At 37.8% G+C, this 15,549-nt stretch overlaps 1 protein-coding gene across 4 annotated transcripts in view; it reads left to right on the top strand.

The window, feature by feature from the left end:
* CUBN (cubilin) overlaps nt 1–15,549 on the top strand; it is a 279,652-nt gene that overhangs the window by 240,720 nt on the left and 23,383 nt on the right. The window lies entirely within an intron of this gene.

The raw sequence follows: 15,549 nt of genomic DNA, 5'->3' as shown, positions 1-15,549 counted from the left end.
CAAGGTTTCTCCTTTGTGGGTTTTATTGACAAGGGTTTTTTGCTGAGCCCTGGATGTGGGACTATGATAAAGAAACCACCAAATGCTTAGTTCTCCAAAACCATACCAAAGCAAGTAAATTGGAGTAAAGTGCCAGATCAGACAAAATAAAAGGAAAGATTTTTATTAAAATGTATTCCAATATCAGTCTGTGTTTTCAGTCTCCACCTCCCTCTTGAATGATCATATTGCTGCCCCTCGAAGGTTAGGGTTGTCATCGGGAAAATAAAACCAGATGGTACTGTGAAAACCAATCCCAGTGATAAAATTGAGTTAATAGTAAATTATAAGATAACACTTTGAAAAGCACTGAAAAAAACAAGAAGCTAGCAAACAGTTATTCTGCATATCCAAAACCACTCCAGCCCTTCTAAAAATGCCCATCTCATCAGACAACTGGGTGTTTGGGGTTAAATTATTTATAAGCATAGGGTTTCCTGTAATAATCATTATCCTTATTCACTGGTCCTGGCTTTGATATAGTATTTCCAGGAACATACAAGCAGACTGTCTTGTTTATGCCTGGTCAGCATAAACACTGAAGAAGATTCTTTGGTTGTAAATCAGTTGTTTAGAGATAAAACATTATCAGGGACTATATTCTTCTCTTTGTTCTGTTACCTATGTGTGGGAGCTTTAATTTCAGCTCACTCCCAGGTGAAGATGTCCTGGCTGTCCACCCATCACTAAGCTCCTACAAGAGATGCTTTGCATGGGTTTGCTCATCTAATCCACACAACCACCCATGAGACAGAATGGATTGTCCCATTTTCCAAGGGAGGAAAAGAGAAGTTAGGAGATTAAGTACTTTGTTTGCAGTCAAAGAGTTTGTAAGAGGTAAAGCCAACCTTGGAATCAGGTAGGACTGTCTCCTAAATTCATCCTTTTCCTAATCTGCCCACTTGGTTTCCACTTAGATCAGTCAACATACTCAGGATGATGAGAGATTTTGGGGGTGAGTTTTCTCAAAAGCAAGTCATTTCTTTTCTCACTCTTTGGAGAGATAGAGCTATTGATATTTTTCTTCATTCTCATCTTCTCATTTGACTCTGCCTGCTTTCCAATTTGTCAGTCAGTTCAGTCAGTTCAGTCACTCAGTCATGTCTGACTCTTTGCGACCCCATGAATCGCAGCACACCAGGCTTCCCTGTCCATCACCAACTCCTGGAGTTTATTCAAACTCATGTCCATCCAGTCAGTGATGCCATCCAACCATCTCATCCTCTGTCGTCCCCTTCTCCTCCTGCCCCCATTCTCTGCCAGCATCAGGGTCTTTTCCAATGAGTCAACTCTTCACATGAGGTAGCCAAAGTATTGCAGTTTCAGCTTCAGCGTCAGTCCTTCCAATGAACACCCAGGACTGATCTCCTTTAGGATGGACTGGTTGGATCTCCTTGCAGTCCAAGGGACTCTCAAGAGTCTTCTCCAACACCACAGTTCAAAAGCATCAATTCTTCAACACTTAACTTTCTTCGAAGCCCAACTCTCACATCCATACATGACTACTGGAAAAACCATAGCTTTGACTAGACGGACCTTTATTGGCAAAGTAATGTCTCTGCTTTTTAATATGCTGTCTAGGTTGGTCATAACTTTCCTTCCAAGGAGTAAGCATCTTTTCATTTTATGGCTGCAATCACCATCTGCAGTGATTTTGGAGCCCCCAAAAATAAAGTGTGACACTTTCTACTGTTTCCCCATCTATTTCCCATGAAGCGATGGGACCAGATGCCATGATCTTAGTTTTCTGAATGTTGAGCTTTAAGCCAACTTTTTCACTCTCCTCTTTCACTTTCATCAAGAGGCTTTTTAGTTCCTCTTCACTTTCTGCCATAAGAGTGGTGTCATCTGCATATCTGAGGTTATTGATATTTCTCCTGGCGATCTTGATTCCAGCTTGTGCTTCATCCAGCCCAGCATTTCTCATGATGTACTCTGCATACAAGTTAAATAAGCAGGGTGACAATATACAGCCTTGACGTACTCCTTTTCCTATTTGGAACCAGTCTGTTGTCCAGTTCTAACTGTTGCTTCCTGACCTGCATACAGTTTTCTCAAGAGGCAGGTCAGGTTGTCTGGTATTCCCATCTCTTTCAGAATTTTCCACAGTTTATTGTGATCCACACAGTCAAAGGCTTTGGCATTGTCAATAAAGCAGAAATAGATGTTTTTCTGGAAAACCTAGTCCTAAATAGAGCATTTAATTTACTTATGTCAGTGTGTTAGTCGCTCAGTTGTGTCTGACTCTTTGCAATCATCATGGACTGTAGTTCACTAGGCTCCTCTGCGCATGAGATTCTCCAGGCAAGAATACTGGAATGAGTTGCCATTCCCTTCTCCAGGGGATCTTCCAAACCAGGATTGAACCCAGATCTCCCACACTGCAGGCAGATTCTTTACCATCTGAACTGCTAGTTTAATTTACTATTACTATATAAATATTGTAGTAAGAGTCACTGCTTCCTCTGTACCAGAAGGAAAGGAAAATATATATTTTAATAAAATATACTGTTTATAAATAATGTATTATAGCAAATTTTAGTATTTATGTGATATTTATGTGAATTTATTTTATATTATAAATACATTATACATAATGTATATTTGTAGTATTTATATTTTAAGTAATACTTATATTTATATGTATACATATACACACATACAGTGAAAAGCAATCATCTTTCTAATGTTGGCAAACATCTATCATATCAGCTTTGCACAGCATAATGGTAAAGAATTAGCACAAGTATGTGGAATATAATTGCATTGGAATATAAGGGTAATAAATTTCTATATAACAAAAATCTCTACCTCCAAATTATAGCCTCCAATTTAGTAAAAATTTCGCAAAATTCTCATGGCTCACAGTTGGTAAAGAATTCACCTGCAATGCAGGACACCCCGGTTCAATTCCTGGGTTGGGAGGATCCCTTGGAGAAGGGATAGGCTACCCACTCCAGTATTCTTGGGCTTCCGTTGTGGTTCAGATGGTAAAGAATCCGCCTGCAATGTGGGAGACCTGGGTTTGATCCCTGGGCTGGGAAGATCCCCTGGAGAAGGGAAAGGCTACCCAATCCAGTATTCTGGCCTGGAGAATTCCATAGACTGTATAGACCATGGAGTCACATAGAGCCAGACACAGCTGAGTGACTTTCACTTCCTCAAAATTCCAGCAAAATTAAGGAATTTGGGCATTTATTTTTATGCTATAACCCTGATTGGCATTCTTACTATATACTCTAGTTTACAAACTGGGAAACAGAGTCACACAGAAATTGACTTGGCAGGGTCTCTTAGCACATCTTGAGCAGAACTGGGGAAATAATCTCTGTCTCCACTAAAAAGCTCTGCCATCAGAGTCATGAAATTTAAATATTATTATAATGTGCAATCTAATGTATCATTGAGAACAACAAAACAATTCCATGTCCTTCTTTACATTATTAGACACTATTGTATACTTGGCCTGGATTAATGAATTTCACATCTTTTCTATTGCAACCTATATTATGACTATTGAATGGAACACTGCTCTTAATCTTGCTGTCTCTAAATAAAACATTTTCTAATTTTTTTCTAGCTTTTGACTTTGTCAATGATGAGAAAAGTCATACTTCTAAGTAGTGTTGCTGCACATTAGAGTGTCTGGAGTTTTACAAATTTTAAATTTTACTCTGCCTTCTGAAATTCAGCATTTAGGAGAATGGATTTTCTTCAGTAACAGACCTAGCATTTCCCTACAAAAAACTACCCCTTTGGCAGTGTTTTAAATCTTCTGATGATATTTTTTGATGTTGTTCTGCTAATTGTTTCTTCACAATGAGATATGCCACAAAAGTCAACTAAGTTAGCTTTGAAACAGGCTAATACCCAAGACCAAAAAGTTATATATATACATACATACACATGAACACATGCATAATATGTTTACATATTATAACATTACATAATGACATTACATAATATGTTTACAACATAGTTACAACTTTGTAATTCAAGAAATATATTTAGTCCCAGGATTTCCCCTCATAAACTTATATTAGACAGCAAAGATCCATCCAGTAAGAACTATCTATATATTTTCTATGCATTCCTTAATTGCTTGAATAGCATTCACCATTCACTATGCAGGCAGTGGGCTTTTCTTTGGGGACACAAAGATGAATTCAACAAGGTTCTTGCTTTTGAGAATCTTATTCAAGAGTCAGGAAATAATTGTAAATTATGCACGGCAAATGCTTTTGTCAGAAGTATGTGCAGAGGACAGCAGAGGCAGGAAGAAAGGGATCTGAAGTACATTGGTATTGAGTAAAATTTTTAAAAAACACAGGAAAAAAGACTTCCAGAAAGCACTGCAGAGAATGATGAACCCTGAATTATAGTTAGTGGTTCATAAACATAGTGCAAGCCCTAGAGCTAGACTTTCTAGGTTCAGACTCTGTCTTTACACATCCCAGCAAGTTTGACCATGAACAGTCACTTATCCTCTTGACTTTCTCATCTGTACAGTGGGCCACCAATAGTAACTACCTCATAGATCTGTGGTAGAGAGAAAACTAAAACGTTCCCTGACACTCATTTAGAATGGAATAAATTTTAGATACAAATAATATTAACTCAGAAGGCTGAGAAGGCATTTGTTGGGAAAATAGGCATTTTATGGAGAAGAAAAAGCTTGTACAAAGTTGCAGAGGCTTCCCATTTCAGAGGTTGCAGACTGGCCTGCTCATTGTTAGTAAAGCTTTGGGGTGTCGGGTGGAGGACAGTAGGGGCTCAGACAGCAGAGACAGGCAGGTGGTGGGCTGTGTATCACAAGCAAATAGAACCATCAGTTGTCTGGAGGCTGGAGAGTCCTATGACCTAATATGATTTGGGTTAGGAAGCACATTCTAGCACCTGCGAGGAGGGTGTTCTGAAGTCAGATCAGTTCAGTTCAGTCCAGTTCAGTCGTTCAGTTGTGTCCGACTCTTTGCGACCCCATGGACTACATCACGCCAGGCCTCCCTGTCCATCACCAACTCCTGGAGTTCACTCAAACTCATGTCCATTGAGTTGGTGATGCCATCCAACCATCTCATCCTCTGTCGTCCCCTTCTCCTGTCTTCAATCTTTCCCAGCTTCAGGGTCTGTTTTGAAGTAGGAGCAGCATTTTAGGCCAAGGAAATTTGGGAAAGCACTGCAGTCATTTAGGCAGGGGACGATGAGAACAGTGATAATGCAAAAATAAAGAAGCTGAAAGGAGAACCATTTAAGATGAAGAATCAAGAGGACATAGTAGTTTTTGAATAAGAATTGAGGAAAAGGGAAAGCATGATGATACTAAGGTTTCTGGGCAATATCTTGTGATACCACTATTCAAATATAAACTTACAGGAGAGGACCAGCTTTCACAGGAGGAAATAAGAACTTTTGGTTTTGGTGTGGAGAATTTGGTGACTCTAAGTCATCCAGTGGGTAGCCATATAGGACCATATAGTTCAGAATTTTGGTCTTATTTTACTTTGAGGCAATGTAATGTGTGGCACATCTACATTTAAAATTATTATGTCTTCCTGATGAATTGACTCATGTCATTCTGAAAGGTCCATTTTTCTTTTTGTCCTTAATGTCTACTATTGCCGACTTAGTATAGCTTTCTTTCCCTGGCTTTCTTTCAATTCATGACATATTTTTCAATCTCTCCACTTTGAACATTTCTACACTCCAAAGAATGTATTTGTGTTTTGGTTTCTTTGTCTTTCTATTGGAGAATGTATCATATTTACATCTGATAAAATTACTAACATTTTTGGGTTTAAACAGACCACTGTATTGTTTTCTGTTTGTCCCATATGTTCTTATGTTTCTCTATCTTTTTTGACCTTTTCTGAATTAATCAATTATCACTCTCGTTTAAATACTATTACCTATGTATGCAGTTTCTCTTAGTTATTACCTTAGAGATGATAACATTCCCCCTTTACTCATCAGAATCTAATTGAAAGCTAGTCCTTTTACCATGACATGACAAATGCAGCATTTTAAATCCATTAACCCACTTCCTGCCTTCTGTGCTGTTATTAGCAATTATTTAATTATTTAAATTCTACATGTGTTTTAAGCATATAAAACATTTCTATTGTTTTACGTAATTAATATTTACCATTGCTGCTGTTCTTTTCTTCCTGAATTCCTATGCTTCCATCTGGCTTCAGTTTATTTCTCTTTGAAGAACTCCCTTTAGTGCTTTGTTAAATTTATATCAAATATTCTGGTAAGAATGTCTTTTGGCTTTTGTTTTTCTGAAAACACTTTGATTCTGTCTTAAATTTCGTGGGAATTTTTTTCTCTGACTATAGAGTCCAGTTTGCCGATTATTTTCATTCAGCACTTTCAGATGCTATTTCATTGTCACCTGTGTTCTATCATTTTGGTTAGAAAGTCATTACAGAATACTTTCTGTGTGGTCCATACTCTGGGTTCCCTCACTCTGCTCATTCCACTGTGGACTGTGGTACTCTACAACGAGCTATCGCTGAGTGTGTGTGCATATGTGTGTGTATTTTAGCCATTCTGATAGATGTGTATTAATATCTCATTATGGTTTTAATTTACATTTCCCTAATGGTGAAGAGTTTTCATGTGCTTTATTTGTCACGTGTATATCTTCTTTGGTGAAGTATACGTTCATATTTTTTTCCCATTTTCTAACTGGGTGATTTGTTTTTCCACTGTTGGCTTTTGAGACTTCTCCCTGTATTCTCAGCAGGGGTGTTTTCCAGGTATGTGATTTGCAAACATTTTCTCCAGTCCATAGATTGCCTTTTTGTCCTCTTACCAGAGCTTTTCTTAGAACAAAAGTTTTTAATTTTGATATAATCCAGCATATTGGTTTCTCCTTTTATGTACAGTGTTTTGATAACAAGGCTAAGAACTCTTTACTTATTCTGAGGTCTCAAAGATTTTCTACTTTGATTTCCTCTAAAAGTATCACGGGTTTACATTTTTCATTTATGTTTAGGATCCATTTTGAACTAATTTTTATTTAACATCTGAGGTTTAGGTTGAAATTAATTTTTGCTTCTGAATGTCCAAATTCTCTGTCAGCATTTGTTGATAAGACTGTCTTTCCTCCATTAAACTGCTTTTGCATCTTTGTAAAGAATCACTTGGGCTTCCCAAGTGGCTCAATGGTAAAGAATCCCATCTGTCAAGCAGGTAGAAGACATAGGTTCAATGCCTGGGTCAGGAAGATTCCTAAGAGAAAGAAATGGCAACTTACTCCAGTATTCTTGCCTGGGAAGCCCCATGGACAGAGGAGCCTCCTGGGCTATATAGTCCATGGGGTTGCAAAAGAGTCGGACACGAATTAGCAACTAAATAACAAAGAATCACTTGGACATATTTGTGTGAACTTATTTCTGGGTGTTCTCTTCTTTTCCATTGATCCATTTATCTAACTTTCCATTAATATCATACTATCTGGATGACTGTAGCTGTATAGTAACAGGTGGACTGATCCTTTCTAATTTATTCTTCTTTGTCAAGATTGTTTTGGCAATTCAAGAGCCTGTGCCTTTCAATGTAAATTTTAAAATAAGTGATCCTTTTACTGTCTCATTAGTTTTGCCTTTTCCAGAATGTCATCTAGATGGAATCATACAGTATATAGCCTTTTCAAATTGGCTTCTTGCACTTACTAACATACATTAAGTTGTATATTACTATGTCTTTTCATGGCTTGATAGTTCATTTTTTAGCCCTGAATAATGTTCTATTATCTTGGTGTACTACTGATATACTATTACCTTGATGATAATAATGTTCTATTATCTTGAGTTTTAAAATAAGCTTTCTTATGTCAACAGAAAAATCTTGCTGGGGTTTGGATAGGAATTACAATTAAAACTATGAATCATTTTGGGGAATAGTTGACATCTTTACTAGATTGAGTCTTCCAATCCATAAATACTTATGTCTCACTATTTATGTAGATCTTTAATTTTTTTCAACACTTTATAATTTTCAGCACATAATTCTATATATATTTCATCAAGTGTATACCTAAGTATTTTATCTTCTTTAAAATAATTGTGTTTTTAATTTCACTTTTCATATGTTCATTGTTAGTTTATAGAAATGTGATTGACTTTTGTGTATATTGTTCTTGTATCATGAATTCTTGCTGAACTCACTTGTTAATTCTAGGAATTTTTATGTAGATTCCTTGGAATTTTCTGCATTTGCAAATAGGGGCAGTTTTATTTCTTCCTCTGCAGTCTGCATTTTTTTTTTCTTGTCTATTACGATAGCAAGAGTTTCCAATACTTTGTTGAATATGAGTGGTGAGAAAAAGATATCCTTGTCTTGTTCCTGATCTTAGGAGGAAAGCATATAGTTTTCATCCTTAAGTACCATGTTAACTATAGGTTTTTTTTGTATTGGACTGGTCAAAAATTTTGTTTGTATTTTTCTGTAATAACCTATGGAAAAACCCGAATGAATTTTTTGACCAATCCAATAGATGCTCTTTATCAAGTTGAGAAAATTCCTTTCTATTTTTCTAGTTTATGTCATGATGTATGTTGGATCTTGTGAATCCTCTTCCTGCATCAATTGACATGATTATATCACTATGTATTACTTAATAAGGCATTTTTAAAATTTCAAAGTTGGTGAGACTGATTTTCATGAAGTGCCCTTCATTTTCATGAAGAAACTATAATACATACATAAAGTGTTTTCAGTAATACCAAAATAATGCAAAATAAATTAAAAGTTAATGATATCCTTTTCCTTACCCTAAATTCCCTATACATTGCATTGCTCTTTTACTTGTGACTATAGCTCATGATTAACTTCTGAAATTATGTTTCTGTTAATATTTTAGCTTAATGTTTCCCAAAATATTACAGGACTAAGTACACATTCTATGTTAAAATAGACTGAGTTTCAAAATGAGATGTCTAAGGTAAGTCAATCTGAGTGAAATTACTAAAAACAAACAAAAAACCTAACTCAGGATACAGAAACCATTTAGAATTTAGATTTTTTTTTCTTGCAAACATAAATATGACACTTAAAAGGTGGTACCTATTTAAGGCAGTGCCTATTTAAGTCAGTCAGTCCTGTCTGACTCTTTGTGACCCCATGGACTGTAGCTTCCCTGTCCTTCACTGTTTTCTGGAATTTGCTCAAACTCATGTCCTTGGTCACTCAATATGCCAGAAAATTTGGAAAACTCAGCAGTGGCCACAGGACTTGAAAAGGTCAGTTTTCATTCTAATCCCAAAGAAAGGCAATGCCAAAGAAAGCTCAAACTACCACACAATTACACTCATTTCACATGCTAGCAAAGTAATGCTCAAAATTCTCCAAGCCAGGCTTCAACAGTACATGAACCGTGAACTTTGAGATGTTCAAGCTGGATTTAGAAAAGGCAAAGGAACCAGAGGTCAAATTGCCAACATCCATTGAATCATCGAAAAAGCAAGAGAGTTCCAGAAAAATATCTACTTCTGCTTTATTGACAATGCCAAAGCCTTTGATGTGTGTGGCTCACACAAACTGTGGAAAATTCTTCAAGAGATGGGAATACCAGAACACCTGACCTGCCTCTTGAGAAATCTGTATTCAGGTCAGGAAGCAACAGTTAGAACTGGACATGAAACAACAGACTGGTTCCAAATAGGAAAAGGAGTACGTCAAGGCTGTATATTGTCACCCTGCTTATTTAACTTATATGCAGAATACATCATGAGAAACGCTGGGCTGGAGGAAGCACAAGCTGGAATGAAGATTGCTGGGAGAAATATCAATAACCTCAGATATGCAGATGACACTACCCTTATGTCAGAAAGTGAAGAGGAATTAAAGAGCTTCTTGATGAAAGTGAAAGAGGAGTGTGAAAATGTTGGCTTAAAACTCAACATTAAAAAAACTAAGATCATGGCATCTGGTCCCATCACTTCATGGCAAATAGATGGGGAAACAATGGAAACAGTGAGAGACTTTATTTTTTTGGGCTCCAAAATCACTGCAGATGGTGATTACAGCCATGAAATTAAAGATGCTTGCTCCTTGGAAGGAAAGTTATGACCAACCTAGATAGCATATTAAAAAGCAGAGACATTGCTTTGCCAACAAAGGTCTGTCTAGTCGAAGCTATGGTTTTTCCAGTGGTCATGTATGGATGTGAGTTGGACTAAAGAAAGCTGAGTGCTGAAGAATTGATGCTTTTGAACTGTGGTGTTGGAGAAGACCCTTGAGAGTCCCTTGGACTGCAAAGATGTCAAACAAGTCCATCCTAAAGGAAATCAGTCCTGAATATTCATTGGAAGGACTGATGCTGAAGCTGAAACTCCAATACTTTGGCCACCTGATGCGAAGAACTGACTCATTTGAAAAGACCCTGATGCTGGGAAAGATTGAAGGTAGGAGGAGAAGGGGACAACAGAGGATGAGATGGTTGGATGGCATCACTGACTCAATGGACCTGAGTTTGAGTAAACTCTTGGAGTTAGTGATGGACAGGGAGGCCTGGCGTGCTGCAGTCCATGGGGTCACAAAGAGTTGGACACAACTGAGTGACTGAACTGATGTCCTTGGAGTCAGTGATGTTTAGGGTTAGAGAGTAGAATGAAGTGAAGTGAAGTGGTGAAGTGAAAGTTGCTCAGTCGTGTCTGACTCTTTGCGACCCCATGGACTATACAGTCCTTGGAATTCTCCAGGCAAGAATACTGGAGTGGGTAACCTTTCCCTTCTCCAGGGGATCTTCCTGACCCAGGAATTGAACCCAGGTCTGCACTGCAGGTGAATTCTTTACCAACTGAACTATCAGGGAAGCCCAGGGAGTAGAATAACAACTCCAATTTACTTTTAGTGAAAAAGACAAGACATGTTCATCTGAAGCTTAGTTGAACTTTTTAAATGAATTCACTGCTGTAGAGAAATTATACACTGCAGCTTTGAAAATCATTGTAAGATGTACTCAAAGACAGGATTATGGAACTCCCATTTCCCTAAGGCACCAGCTTTAAATGCATTTGTGTTCTGTTTCCTGTGCTTATGTTCTGCTCCCTTCAACTACACCCTGGGGAACAGGAAAATGCCTGAAGTCAGGCCGATCCTTATCTGAAAGTCCAGCTGGCCCACCACCATCTGTCCGAGTAGCGGTTGTCCAGAGATGGATGGAGATCCTTTCCAGACGACCTCTATAAAATGTCAGCCTCCTCCAATGTCAGCTGCAGAAATGTCAATTCTCAAGATAATTGTTTAGAAATGTATCTGCCTCCACTGAAGCCTTCCAGATGTTTTCTCTTAGATAAGATAGCTATTTCTTATCATCAGATTTATTCTGGCTTAAACTTCACTCTGAAGTTTCATAGTTGGAGGGAGACAATTGAAGATTCAGTTACTGATTTTTAATTAACTAGATCTGGACCCAGATCTCAATGCTTTCTATGAGTTTGTGTTTCCAATATTTCTTTAGCCAAACATTGTGCTCAGTCACTCAGTCGTGTCCGACTCATTGCAACCCCACGGACTGTAGTCCACCAGGCTCCTCTGTCCATGTGATTCTCCAGGCAAGATTACTGGAGTGGGTAGCCTATCCCTCCTCCAGGAGATCTTCCCAACCTAGGAATTGAACCAAGGTCTCCTGCATTACAAGCGGATTCTTTACCAGCTGAGCTACCAGGGAAGCCCAACCAACATTTCCTTTCTCTAAAGACAGAGCTCTTTTGTAGAAAGTGTTTCTTCTTTAGTTAGGAGGTCAGAGTGACATTTGTTCTCTGGCACAGAGTGGGTCTTCCAGAGTGCTTCTGACACAACTGGACTGACGAGGAAGTTGCTGATGGGTGGGAGTTGGCTCGGCGGCAGAAAAATGAGTAGTAACAAGGAAGATGGTTAGTTTGTGATGCTAAAGAACATGTCAAGGTTAAAGTCATAGACTATCTCAAAAAAAAAAGGAATTTTAAAATATGAATATAGTAAACAAACATATGAAACTATTTCATTGTTACAGAATTCTGCCTTTTTCTTCCCCTGTATCCTACTATTGTTGAAATTCAGAAATAGTAACATGGCAATAGTACTTTTTGGTAAAGAACCCTTCCTTTGTTAATATTTGTCTTTATATTTCCTCAAAGACATAGGCTTCTATTTTCATTTTGCCTTTGAAGAGGCAGAAGCACAGAGCAGTTATGCTATGTTTAAATATCAAAGTGGGGGATCAGAGCAAGTATAACCATTCCATTTCCTATGCCACAAACACTGAAAGATAGTTACTCATATCATATTGTGTTACCTCAATTATTTGACTATTTATTCATACAATATGTTTACTCATATAATATAGAATATATAGAATATGAATTATATAACTCACTCATATAATGTTATATTTACTTCAATTATTTGACTATTTGGGCCAGGATTATCTGACAATAATTTTAGTTCTCCATTTTCTTTATTCTGTGTGTTCACTTTATGAGTCAATGCACTCTATTATAGTTTGATAACTGGAAAAAGCTATTTTTGTATTGGTCAGTTATTGCCACAATAATGCCGTATAACAGACCATCCAAAATGCAGTGGCTTAAACCTGGAATATTCATTTTATTACTTATGGATCTCAGGCTGGTTTGCCTGCCTGTTTCCAGATGCAAGTTGAGTGTTTGGCTCTATAGTACAGGCTAGGGCCAGGTCTGCTTCCCATGCAAGTCCCCAGGGCCTGAGCTCTTGGTGGATCACACAGGCACAGAAGTCCAAGCCAAAGAGCATCAGCATATTTAAATATGCTCCTCCTACTTCATGACCACAGATATTCCAGTGTCTCCAGCAAGTCACATAGTCAACTCTAGCATCAAGTGGACAGAAAAATATACTCTGTCCATTCTAGAGCGCTGCAGAGACAGACTGAAGAGTTCGGAATCCCGCAGTCTCCCACTAAGCCTGTGCCAGTGCACATCAGCGAGCTGCAGATTCTGCCCTGGGATTCCCCGAAGGCAGGGTGTCTCTTTCTTAAGACATTAGTAGCAGTAGTAGCAATAGGAGTAGTCTTGTATCTAACAAGTGTGTGTCTTATCTTGTATATATCAGCAATAAGTGTGTATAATGGCACTTGCAGTGCTCAGTATAATTGTCATTCTATCCTTATTAACTAGTAACAATTAATAAGCAAGTGGTGATTAAAACATAGCTTAAGTTTTTAAAAAAATAGCATTTAGTTGTTAGAGCTGATGTATTAATAGACTAAAGCCCAGCAGTCTGGTTTTCCTGCGTACAGGAAACCGTTTCCTCCAACTCTGCAGTTCCCCTACTTTCTCCAGCCCAGACCACAGCCACGTCGTCAGGTCTGGTTTCATCTCCTCCAGATACATGTCTAGGTTGGACTTGATGAGAAAGTGCATTCATTCTGACCCTACCACTCCTCTGATCAAAAACCTTTCAAGTGAATCCCTACTAGCTATAGAATAAAGTCTATAGATCAAATTCTATAAATGTAAATCCTTGTCCACTTAACCTTTGGTTACAAACTCTTTTAGCCTGGACTTGCCAATACCAACCCCATTTCTCTATGCTCTTGTCCTATTTATCCTTTAAGATACAGATCAAATGTCATCTCCTCCTTGAACATTCTGGATCCTCTTGGCCAGAAGTAATAGTTTCCCTTTCTTGCAAAATTCACCTCTGCCACTTTTATGTCACCTGTGATTTTCTAAATGGTATCATCATTATTGATTTATGACATCACTGCTATTGGAATACCATTCATCTTTTCCCATCTCGACACTAAATATAAATACAGGTAACTAATAAGAATCTACTGTATGGCACAGGGAACTCTACTCAATACTCCATAATGGCCTATATGGGAATAGAATCTAAAAAAAGTGGATATATGTATATGTGTGACTGATTCACTTTGCTATACACCTGAAACTAACACAACACTGTAAACGAACTACACACCAATAAAAATGAAGAAGTAATAAATATATTTCCTTGACTAACAAAACATTATTTAATAGGTAAATAAATTTCTCAATTCATTAATACCCTTAGTAATTGTTCTTCCGCGTCAGGCTTTTTAATAAGCTTAAGTGGTTGCCTTCGGTAACAATCAGTCCACATTGGAGCAAAAACTATGCAATCGCCTTATTTTTCTTCACTTTGCAGACCTGTTTCCTAGGAATCCCTGGTGGCCCAGCTGGTAAAGAATCTGCCTGCAATGTGGGAGACCTGGGTTCAGTCCCTGGGTTGGGAAGATAACATGGAGAAGGGGACGGCTACCCACTCCAGTATTCTGGCCTGGAGAATTCCATGGACTATATAGTTCATGGGGTCACAAAGAGCCGGACACGACTGAGAGACTTTCACTTCACTTTCATAGGAATAGAGTGATCAGCATTGCTTAGGGTTTCAGGATAATTTTGTTCCAGATGCTGCTTATGGATATATCAGGGACTGGGCGTTTGGAAGCATGTCGACTCCAGGAAACACCTGGCCGTGCAAATAATCTGTAGTTGTACTTGACTTAGAAGCTATGACAGGGTAGCTTGACTTACTAAATAAGGCGCATATGCTGGAAAACGCTCTGAGCGTCTGATAGCTTTTGCATCCCATGTCGGCAGCCATTGTTTGCCTTTCCTGCCAAGAGCCAAGTCCTGAACCATAGCGCCCCCTAATGTTAAAAGCAACCCTTTCACTTTTAACATTAACATTAATATTAGTATTAACAAATGAGACAGATAAATAAATGAAAGACCAGTGTCAGTGAATTTAACTATGCAACTTGTAATGCTGAGTATTTGTGTAGATTGCAAGCTTTATGAATACTACTTTGAATGCCTATTTCATCTCCATTCACCCTAGAGCTGTTTTGACCTTAATTCAGCCTCATGTATTCCTTTAAAAATTACCAATAAAGTTTTTCTTCCTTTCCAAAGCATCAGCTTAGGCTGTGGAGTGGAAAAGACTAAATCCTGTGCTCTGAGGAGTCTGTGCCATATTTTTTTTCATAGCTAAGCACTGACAGTATTCTTTATCTCTTTTGTATTTTTATTCTGAATTTCAGAGTTTTCACTTCAAAGTAGATATTTTTCTCAAAGTTCCTCTTCTTCAGCTTCCCCCTATTTTTGGAAAAGGAAAGACTCAAATATAGAGTACAGTTTAATATTAAATGGAATGGAGTGTTAAATGCCTCTCAGTCTCTTCTTACCAGGCTATTTAAATAAAAGATATGTTGAGAGTCAGTTTTCTTGGCATGTGGGGGATATTCTTCTTAAATTCAGTTTTCAGTCTGATAGTGTTCATGAAAGCAGAACATAAAGGTAAAACGTGTTCACAGTTTCCATCAGTTTTGTTATGCAAAACACTTTATTTTGTATAAAATTGGATTTTGCAAGGGTAGAAAAAACTCCGGTAAATCATATCAAGCATTGTAAAAATGCATGTAGGACCATATCTGTTTACCCACTTTTGTAGGCAACTAGATGTGAGTTGGAAGAGGCTGACAGATCAGTAATT

The sequence above is a fragment of the Cervus elaphus genome, chromosome 23, assembly GCF_910594005.1.
Source record: "Cervus elaphus chromosome 23, mCerEla1.1, whole genome shotgun sequence".
NCBI lineage: Eukaryota > Metazoa > Chordata > Mammalia > Artiodactyla > Cervidae > Cervus > Cervus elaphus.
This window is presented reverse-complemented; position numbering and strand designations above follow the sequence as displayed.